The sequence below is a fragment of the Triticum aestivum genome, chromosome 3D (genome assembly GCF_018294505.1).
Source record: "Triticum aestivum cultivar Chinese Spring chromosome 3D, IWGSC CS RefSeq v2.1, whole genome shotgun sequence".
Lineage (NCBI taxonomy): Eukaryota > Viridiplantae > Streptophyta > Magnoliopsida > Poales > Poaceae > Triticum > Triticum aestivum.
The window spans coordinates 91,394,461-91,402,475 of record NC_057802.1 but is presented as its reverse complement, the minus strand read 5'-3'; the positions used below and the strand labels follow the sequence as shown (position 1 = coordinate 91,402,475).

The 8,015-nt window shown below is 49.7% G+C and overlaps 1 long non-coding RNA gene across 1 annotated transcript; it reads left to right on the top strand.

Annotated features, from left to right (window-relative positions):
• Positions 1-4,528: 4,528 nt before the first annotated feature.
• On the top strand, positions 4,529-6,461 carry LOC123077635 (uncharacterized). Its single transcript, XR_006436749.1, has 2 exons — positions 4,529-4,967; positions 5,830-6,461. It is a non-coding gene; the product is annotated as an uncharacterized lncRNA (long non-coding RNA).
• Positions 6,462-8,015: the final 1,554 nt, after the last annotated feature.

The following is an 8,015-nucleotide window of genomic DNA, read 5'->3' as shown; positions in this document are numbered from 1 at the left end:
CTTCAAGAAGGGAACGACGCAGATAGCGCCGCCACCGCCGGTCTTAGCAGACGCCGAAGGCAAGTTTTTACCCAGATCAGTTCGAAGGGATCCAACTCTTGTGCACGGGCCGCCGTCACCACCAGGCAGAACCCTGGAACACTAGCAGATCAGCAAGCCGCCGGCACCACCGCATCTAGATCGCCGGCCACGCCGGGCCGCTGCCATCCCCCGCGCCGTCCGGATCAGAGACTGAGCCGTCGACCGCGCACAGGGACCGCCGACGCCTGCACACGCCGGAGCGCCGTCAAGAGCCCAGCGCCCGCCACCGCTTGCCGAGGGCCGCCGCCGCGCGCCCCGAGCGGACTCCCACGCACATCAGGGGAAACCGCGAGCGTGAGCCCTGCCATCGCCCCCAAGCCCGCGCCGCCAACAATCGCCGCGATCCACCCGTGCCAGATCCAGCGAGTCGTGAGAGAAGAGATCCCGCCGCTGCTGACGCCGACCGGGCTTTGCCCGGCAGCGCGCCCCGGCGGCGGCGAGGAGGAGAGGTCGGGGAGGGACGAGGACGCGGCGGCGATAGGGTTTCCCCCGGTCGCAGCGTAGGGGCATTTCTTTTGATGGACGAACATTTTCAGTCCACGCTAATTCTAAAAGTTATAATGCTCCAAAGAAGTAACTAGAGCAAAGGGCTTCAATATCCTGTACTCCCTCTGTAAACAAATACGAGTGTTTAGAATCACTAAAAAGTAAAAACGCTCTTATATTTCTTTACGGAGGGAGTACGTACTATGCTATGAGCCTGCATCACCGAAAAGAATTTTATCATACTTTAGAGCTGCATTGTTGCGGTGTCTGCAGCCCGACGGTGATCGTACTGGCGGCTGGGGTTCTACCGAGAGAAGAAGACGAGCAGGGATTCTACGGGGAGAGCTCCAACCTGCTCGCAGCTCCAGCCAGATTCGCCGTGGAACGCCTGACGTCTGATACCAGTTGTAATGCCTGATACATCTAACAGCCATTGGCCGCCGGCGACCGCCGTGACGCGAGCGAGGGAGGGGTAAGCAGTGCTTCGCGGAAAGCAGAGGAACCAGGATTACAGAGGCGCCAAGTTCAGTTTCTTTCTATTTCTTTTTCTGTCCTTTGCCATCCGGCTTGCAGTAAGTTAAATCGACAATTCAGTCCACACGCCCGACACAGATTCAGAAACAAGTTACGGCCGAACGCCACACACACACACACACACACACACACACACACACACACACACACACACACAGAGGCTCATTCAGATCCTATGGTTTCGCTTGACGTTGGCTGGGCTGGTGGCTGCGGACATGGAACAACTCTTGGCTGTTACAGAGAGTTCATTTCTGAATATCTCCTAGGTTTCATGACGCTGCCCGCTCTGATGTCTGCTTCTCCTTGTCTTCCTCTCCCAAGAGTTTCCTCCGTTGCTGCATAAAGAACAAGAATTTGAATCTGATAGTGTAGTGTCAGTGTTGGAGTAGATTCTGGTGGCTCATTGAAGTAGTGAACTTCAGTAGACATGCAAGATATCTCTAGAACTTCAACTTCTGCTATTAAAACATGTGAGAACCCAACCTCCGTCCGAAATTACTACCCGTTTGAGCGACAAGTAATTTCGGATGGAGTACTACATGACCATCAGAAATTCAGAACCAAACCAATCTAGATCTTAGCTAACTAGTGGATTTGACTGTCATCCAGTTGCTGATTACCTTGTAATGCAGGAAGCCAATCAGCGAATGTGAATTCGGGGAACGAGCTGAGGTCGCGTACGGCTACTCGGAAAACGTCGGTGAGCACGGTCTTGGACTGCAGCATCACGGCCTTGAGGATCTCTTTGCCCTGCAGTTGCACCATCAGATCAAACACGTGACCTGCATCGCTCAGTTCCAAGATGAAAATGGAAACGGAACAGTAGTAATTAAGCCACCTCCTTCAACCCAAGCTGCACGTCGAGCTCCCGGAGTGAATTGCAGAAAACATCGACATTGAAGACGAGGTTTGCAAAAATTACACTTTTACAGTTTTGTGCCAAAAACCACTAATTCCGAGGCTAATTTTTTGCAAAAAACACTAGTCGACGGCTTAGGCCATTTTGAGCATGATTATGACAGCTGGGTCCCGCTGGACAGGGTGACGTGGCAAATAAAAAAGCCAAATCACATCCCGATACAATTTTGTTTGACAAAAAGATCCCTAAAAAAACGCAATCGGGTCCTCGTGACATTCATCTGGAGGCCGGCCGCCACTCCCTCCCAGGGCGCGGCCGGCCGCAGAAGCCGGAGCAGCAGCTCCTTTCGCCGGCGACAGTGCCGGGCGGGGGCGGCGGAGGCCGATGTGGGGCACGACATGGAGCAGCCGCGGAGCTCTGTGCCTCCCTGTCGACCAGCCATATGCAGCAGCAGCGCCGGCCGCGAGCAGCAGCGGCGAGGGAAGTGAGCAGCAGCAGAGACCCCGGCCGCTCACGGGAGCGAGCACCGGCGGCGCCGGACGCGAGCAGCAGCCGCGCCAGCCGTGCGTGGGCGCGAGCACCGGCTCGGGCCGCAAGCAGCAGCAGCCGCGCCGGCCGCGCGTGGGCGCGAGTAGCGACGCTGTGGGCGAGCGGCATCGGCAATGGGAACGAGCAGCAGCAGCCGCCCCGGCCGCGTGTGGGCGCGTGCCGCGACGCCATGAGTGAGCAGCAGCAGCCGCGCCGGCCACGCATGGGCGCGTGCTGCGACGCCGTGCGCGAGCAGCAGCGGGGACGGGAACGAGCAAGAGAAGCCGTGCCGACCGCGTGTGGGCTTGAGTAGAGGCGCCGGCGGCCATGCTCTAGGTGAGCTGCTCGGGGTGGCTTGCACACCGGCGAGCTCAAGCTCCACCGGCCCACGTGACATGAGTCAACAGTGAGAGGAGGAGATGGAACCTTATCCTCTCTTTTTTTAATGAAAAAGAAAATATTATCCTCTTAGGCTCTTTTACAACGTAGTCCCTTCTTTTATGTCCATTTGTAATTTGTTATGTCGTGCCACGTAACCCTGTCCAGCGGGACCCACCTGTCATAATCGTGCTTAAAACGGTCTAAGCCGCCGACTAGTGTTTTTTGCAAAAAATTAGCCTTAGAATTAGTCTTTTTTGGCACAAAACTATAAAAATGTGGTTTCTGCAACCCTTCAATGTCGATGTTTTCTGCAATTCACTCAGCGCCCGACGTCCGCGGCGCCGAGGGCCGGGCACAGCGCGACCAGCTCGCCGGCCGACGACGGGTGGACCTGGAGGTCGTCCGTCACGATGTACCTCGTCGCGGCGCCGCCACGGACGAACCCCTCTGGCGCGCCCGCCGCACCCGTCTCGCCGTTGCCGGCCGTCGATGAGGACCTGGGCGCCGGCGGCACGTACCGCGCCTCCAGCGTCATCTCGTCGCCGCAGGACGGGCACCTGGTGCCCCTCTCGTCCGTCACGTTCCTGCCGCAATCGAAGGTGTAGATGCCCGTAGGGCAGGTGTAGAGCTCCCTCCGCGGGTGGAAGCTGTGCTCGACGCGCGCCGGCGGGGAGAGCACGGTGGGGTGGAGGAGCGCCCTCTTGTCGGCCGCGCCGGGCTGGACGTGCGCCGGGTCCAGCCGCTCCACGCTGGCGTAGAGGTTGCCGACGGAGCCGCCCGCGCCGCCGAGCGGGACGAGCAGCCGGTCCGCCCGGCCCAGCGGCAGGGCCAGGAGGGAGAAGAGGAAGTCGACCACGTCCTTGCCGGCCTCCGCGAACACCACGCGGCGCGCGCCCGCGTCCACGAACAGCTTCATGCTCGCCGTCGAGCCTGCTGCCGCCATTGTTGGCGTGGAGTGGCTCGGGCTGTCCCTCGTGCTCCGGCGTCCTCCATTGGCGCGGCGCGCGTGCACGCTAACTACTACACGTGTGCACCGTGGCGAGTGAACTGAGAAAGAGAGCGATGCGAGATCAGTAAATGTGCAACTGCAAAATCGACGGCCGGGATTCTGTCGACAGCATCCTCTACAAGTTCATAAAAAAAACAGCATCCTCTACGCCATTAGTGAAACCTCGATCATCTCACGTACAAACAGTACTACTCCCCCGTAAACTAATATAAAAGCGTTTAGATCACTACTCTTCCATTAGTCAACGATTAGTCTCCCTAATCCGACAACTCAGCAATAGTACTATTAACAGCTTGCAAAACGATCCTAACTATGGAACGGAGGGAATAGTATATACTACTCCTTTTATCAAGTTTTTTAAGATGTTTCAAATGATTCAGACAGCTCTCAAAACAGTTTAAAATTAGCGGTCTAAAACATCTTATAAAAAGAAACAGAGGGAGTAGTACAATGTGCTGCTTTGATCAAACTTTTTTTTTCCTTTCTGAGCGGGATGTGCTAATTCGGCATGCACCATGCGACTAGCATAGAAAAACAGCCACGGGTAGAAAAATAGAAAAAAATTATCTGAGCCATCAGTTCCAGGATGGGTGGTCCAGATTGTAGTGGATGGAAGTGACAGCACACGTGCTAGCTTCTTTGCACAGAACCTCCCACTTGTACTCGTTTTCCTTTCAGAATCTGCTTCTTCCTTCATCCGATAGCAGCAGCACAGCCCAAAATTCCCCAATCTAGCTTGACTGCCAGCCGCCTCCTGGATCAACCCTCTCGCTCATCGTCCTCCAGCTTGCCGACCGTGGCGGAGGTCCAGATCCGGTGCCTACCTGTGCGAGTACGGCCAGTAGAGGTGCCGTTCCAGCTCCTGGTCGTCTCGTCACCGTCGGTGCTGCTCTGGCGGATCTCGCCCTGTTCCAAGCCGCGACCTTGTGCGAACAAGCACTTCAGGATACTCTGCTCCGGCGGTCAGAGGTTGACCTCGCCCCTTACTTCTTCCTACCCCAACCCGCCATTCTCCACACGTTGCGCCCTACTCCTGTGCGGCTAGCTCGGCCACCCACCGACGCCAGAGAAGAAATCTCGGGTCTTAAGGTATGGTATCTGCTGAAGCTGCTACCAATTTCAGATTTAATTCTAGAGCATTTTACTTAGAAAGTACTCCTTCGTTCAAATTTGACTACGACTGTCCATATCATGTGCATAATATTTTCATTTATAGTTAATTAGTTACTTGAGATCTTCCAGTGAAAAAAAGTACTCTCACTTTAATTTGTGCTAGGAGCATCTGTTGGATTGCTGTTGAACACTGTATAATTTTGTTTCTTTTCACCAAGGTATCCTGGGAGGAGATTTAGAAAGATTTAGAAATTCTGGATCTCTGGAAATGATATGAATGGCTGCATTTAAAATTTTAAACATATGGACATATAGTGTAGATGATACAATTTGATTGTGAGTAGCAGTAGCTTGGAAGCTTAAAACGGTTTTTGAGCAAAGGCTATATTAAGCAAGAAATGCCTGAACAGTACAATAGCTAACCTGCTAGCGTCACACTATGTTATACATAGATAGAGAGGGCTAAAGGAAATCGCGCAGGACAGAAAATCCATTAATGCAACATAATAGCTATATTGCCAGCATATATGCTTACAACTTTTCGATCAAGCTAAAAATAATTCTCAGTTTAGTATGTACTCGCACTTTTTTGAGCCAATTTCAGTTAGTTGGGAGAGGCCTTTATTCAGTGTTGATTTTCCATAACAAGAAACAGAAATTCTGTCAACTAATCTCACATACTACGTGTTAAAGTATCTGAATGTGAAGTGCTTGCTGGAACAAGACTGGAATGTATTACACACTTGCAAATATGTGGCACTTCATTGATTTATGGGAGTTCACTATCTATTTGGATTTTGACGTAGAACACAATTTCTGCTCTCGGTGTGATGGACAGATCGGAGCTCGTCGACTAGTGCTAAGCTCGGCCTCCGTTGTTCTGCTGTTGCATCTCAATCTGAAATGCAGGGAAGTAGTATTTTACATATGTCATGGCCTACTGGAGTGTCCGAACAATAGTTGTTGAGCTCTTTTCAGCAAAAAAAAGTTTGTGTTCGTCTCTTTCTTAGGTCAGTTGTGGCAAATGGCGTACGAAGCTGGACATAATGATTTCCTCTCTTCTGAATATATGATGTTTAATATATGTATCTAACAGACTCATATTTATTTGGTGTGCTTAACTAGGTGGATTGAACCGATGAAGTTTATATAGAGTCGCCTTCAGAAAAAAAAAAGTTTATATAGAGTCCGTGGAGGTTGTCATCTATTCCAGCAGATGAAGGTCGATTAGCAAGTCACTACAAAAGGAAGGCAAGATCATAGATCTTTTCTGTCATACATCAATCCTTAATACTTGGTTTTCCTGGAAATGTACTAAAAATGATCTATGTATGCCTCTTGTGTTGTGTTCTCATGTACTCGATTACTCAAATGCTTGTTGAGATATAATGTACCATCAGTCCTTAATACGCGGGCTACCTGGGAATGTACTACAAGAGATCTGTGTATGCCTTTTGTGTTGTGTTCTCATGTACTCGAATACTCTGTTGAGCGGGCACTTCGGTCCTTTATTTTCTCATGCACTCAGGTTATCGTGTACGCATGTAATTCCGCTTGATATGGGGTGGTTTAATTTTCTCATGCGCTCAAATATTTTTGATATATGTTGGTCTTTTTGTAACCAGCATATTCAACTCTCTTGAAAAATAAGGACTTAAATGTGCATGGATCTCATGCAGCAACTATTTGCAAAGATTTTATATCCAACTAAGAGGAGAGGGTAATCACCACTGTGCATATCTGAAAATAAACTAATTTTAAAAAGACCTGAGATTGTACTGCAAAAGAGCAGTCATCAACGCTGCCAGCTTTGAAGAATAGTCGTATTACCAAGGACAAAACGATTGGATATGAGGAAGTCGAGGTGGTTATTGCAAAAGTCAAGTTTTTATATCTAACGAGTATCAGGGGGGTTTTCGTGAAATGTACATTGAGTGGCCTGAGGTGCTCCACTAGAATCTGAGCCATACATGCCTGATCTGATGGCCCATATTATTTTTTCTATTTTTGTACTACATGCCCAGATTCTATCCTAGTTGCTCCCCCATGGTTACGTTACCTCCGTCCATGGTTCGGTGTTGCTTTAGCTCCAGTCGAATTACTCTTCGATCTATGCAGTCGTTTCTTCGCCGGATAAATGATTCACCGGAAGGCAGTGGTTCATGCGGAGACGGTGCACCCAGGCGCCGCATGCGTGGCCGCCGACGCCGTGATCAATCGAGAGGAGGAAGCGCGGTGTAATTAGCCCTAATCTATCGGACGGGTAAATCGTCCGTGGTGTGATCGTGTGGTAGGCTGCCCATCCAGCCCACGCAAAAGAAGAACCTAAACACACAAAAATGAGCTCTAAAAAAACATAAATTTAACGTCTTCTCAAAAAATAAAAAGAATAGCTATTCCATCTAGGATATAAAAATTAAATAAATAGTACATGCATAAGTAAAGGACCCCAATATCTGGCGTTCGGTCGTCAGGAGGAGCCTCCAATCAAATGTATTCGTTCGCCTGGGGAAGATCCTCCAGCGGTGAGGGCCATGGTGACCCCCAGTTGGCCCAGAGGCCCACTAAATAGTTTCTTTAGAAAATAAAAAAAATGCCACAAAGGTTGCCAAGTTCCTAGTCATCAGCCAAAAAGCTTCGTGTGCAAAAAAAAGTGCCACTAAAAAATACCACCTCTCAATATTTAAAATGCCACCCTCTTAAAATAATAAACATGTCATCCTCACAATAATAAAATGTACATTTTATTATAAAATTAAAATGCATGCTCTTATAAATAAAATTGTCATCCTCTAATAATAAAAATGCCATCCTCCTATCTTATAATAAAAAATGTCATCCACTTAAATCATAAAAATTCCATCCTTACAATAATAAAAATGGCATCCTATTGTATAATAAAAAAATACATCCTCTTATAATAAAAAATGTCATCCTCTTACAACAGAACTACTCTATGAGAAAGTAAAAACATCGGGATTTTTGGACGAATTGAAAAGCAAAAAAGATTCAAAATGCCAAGTT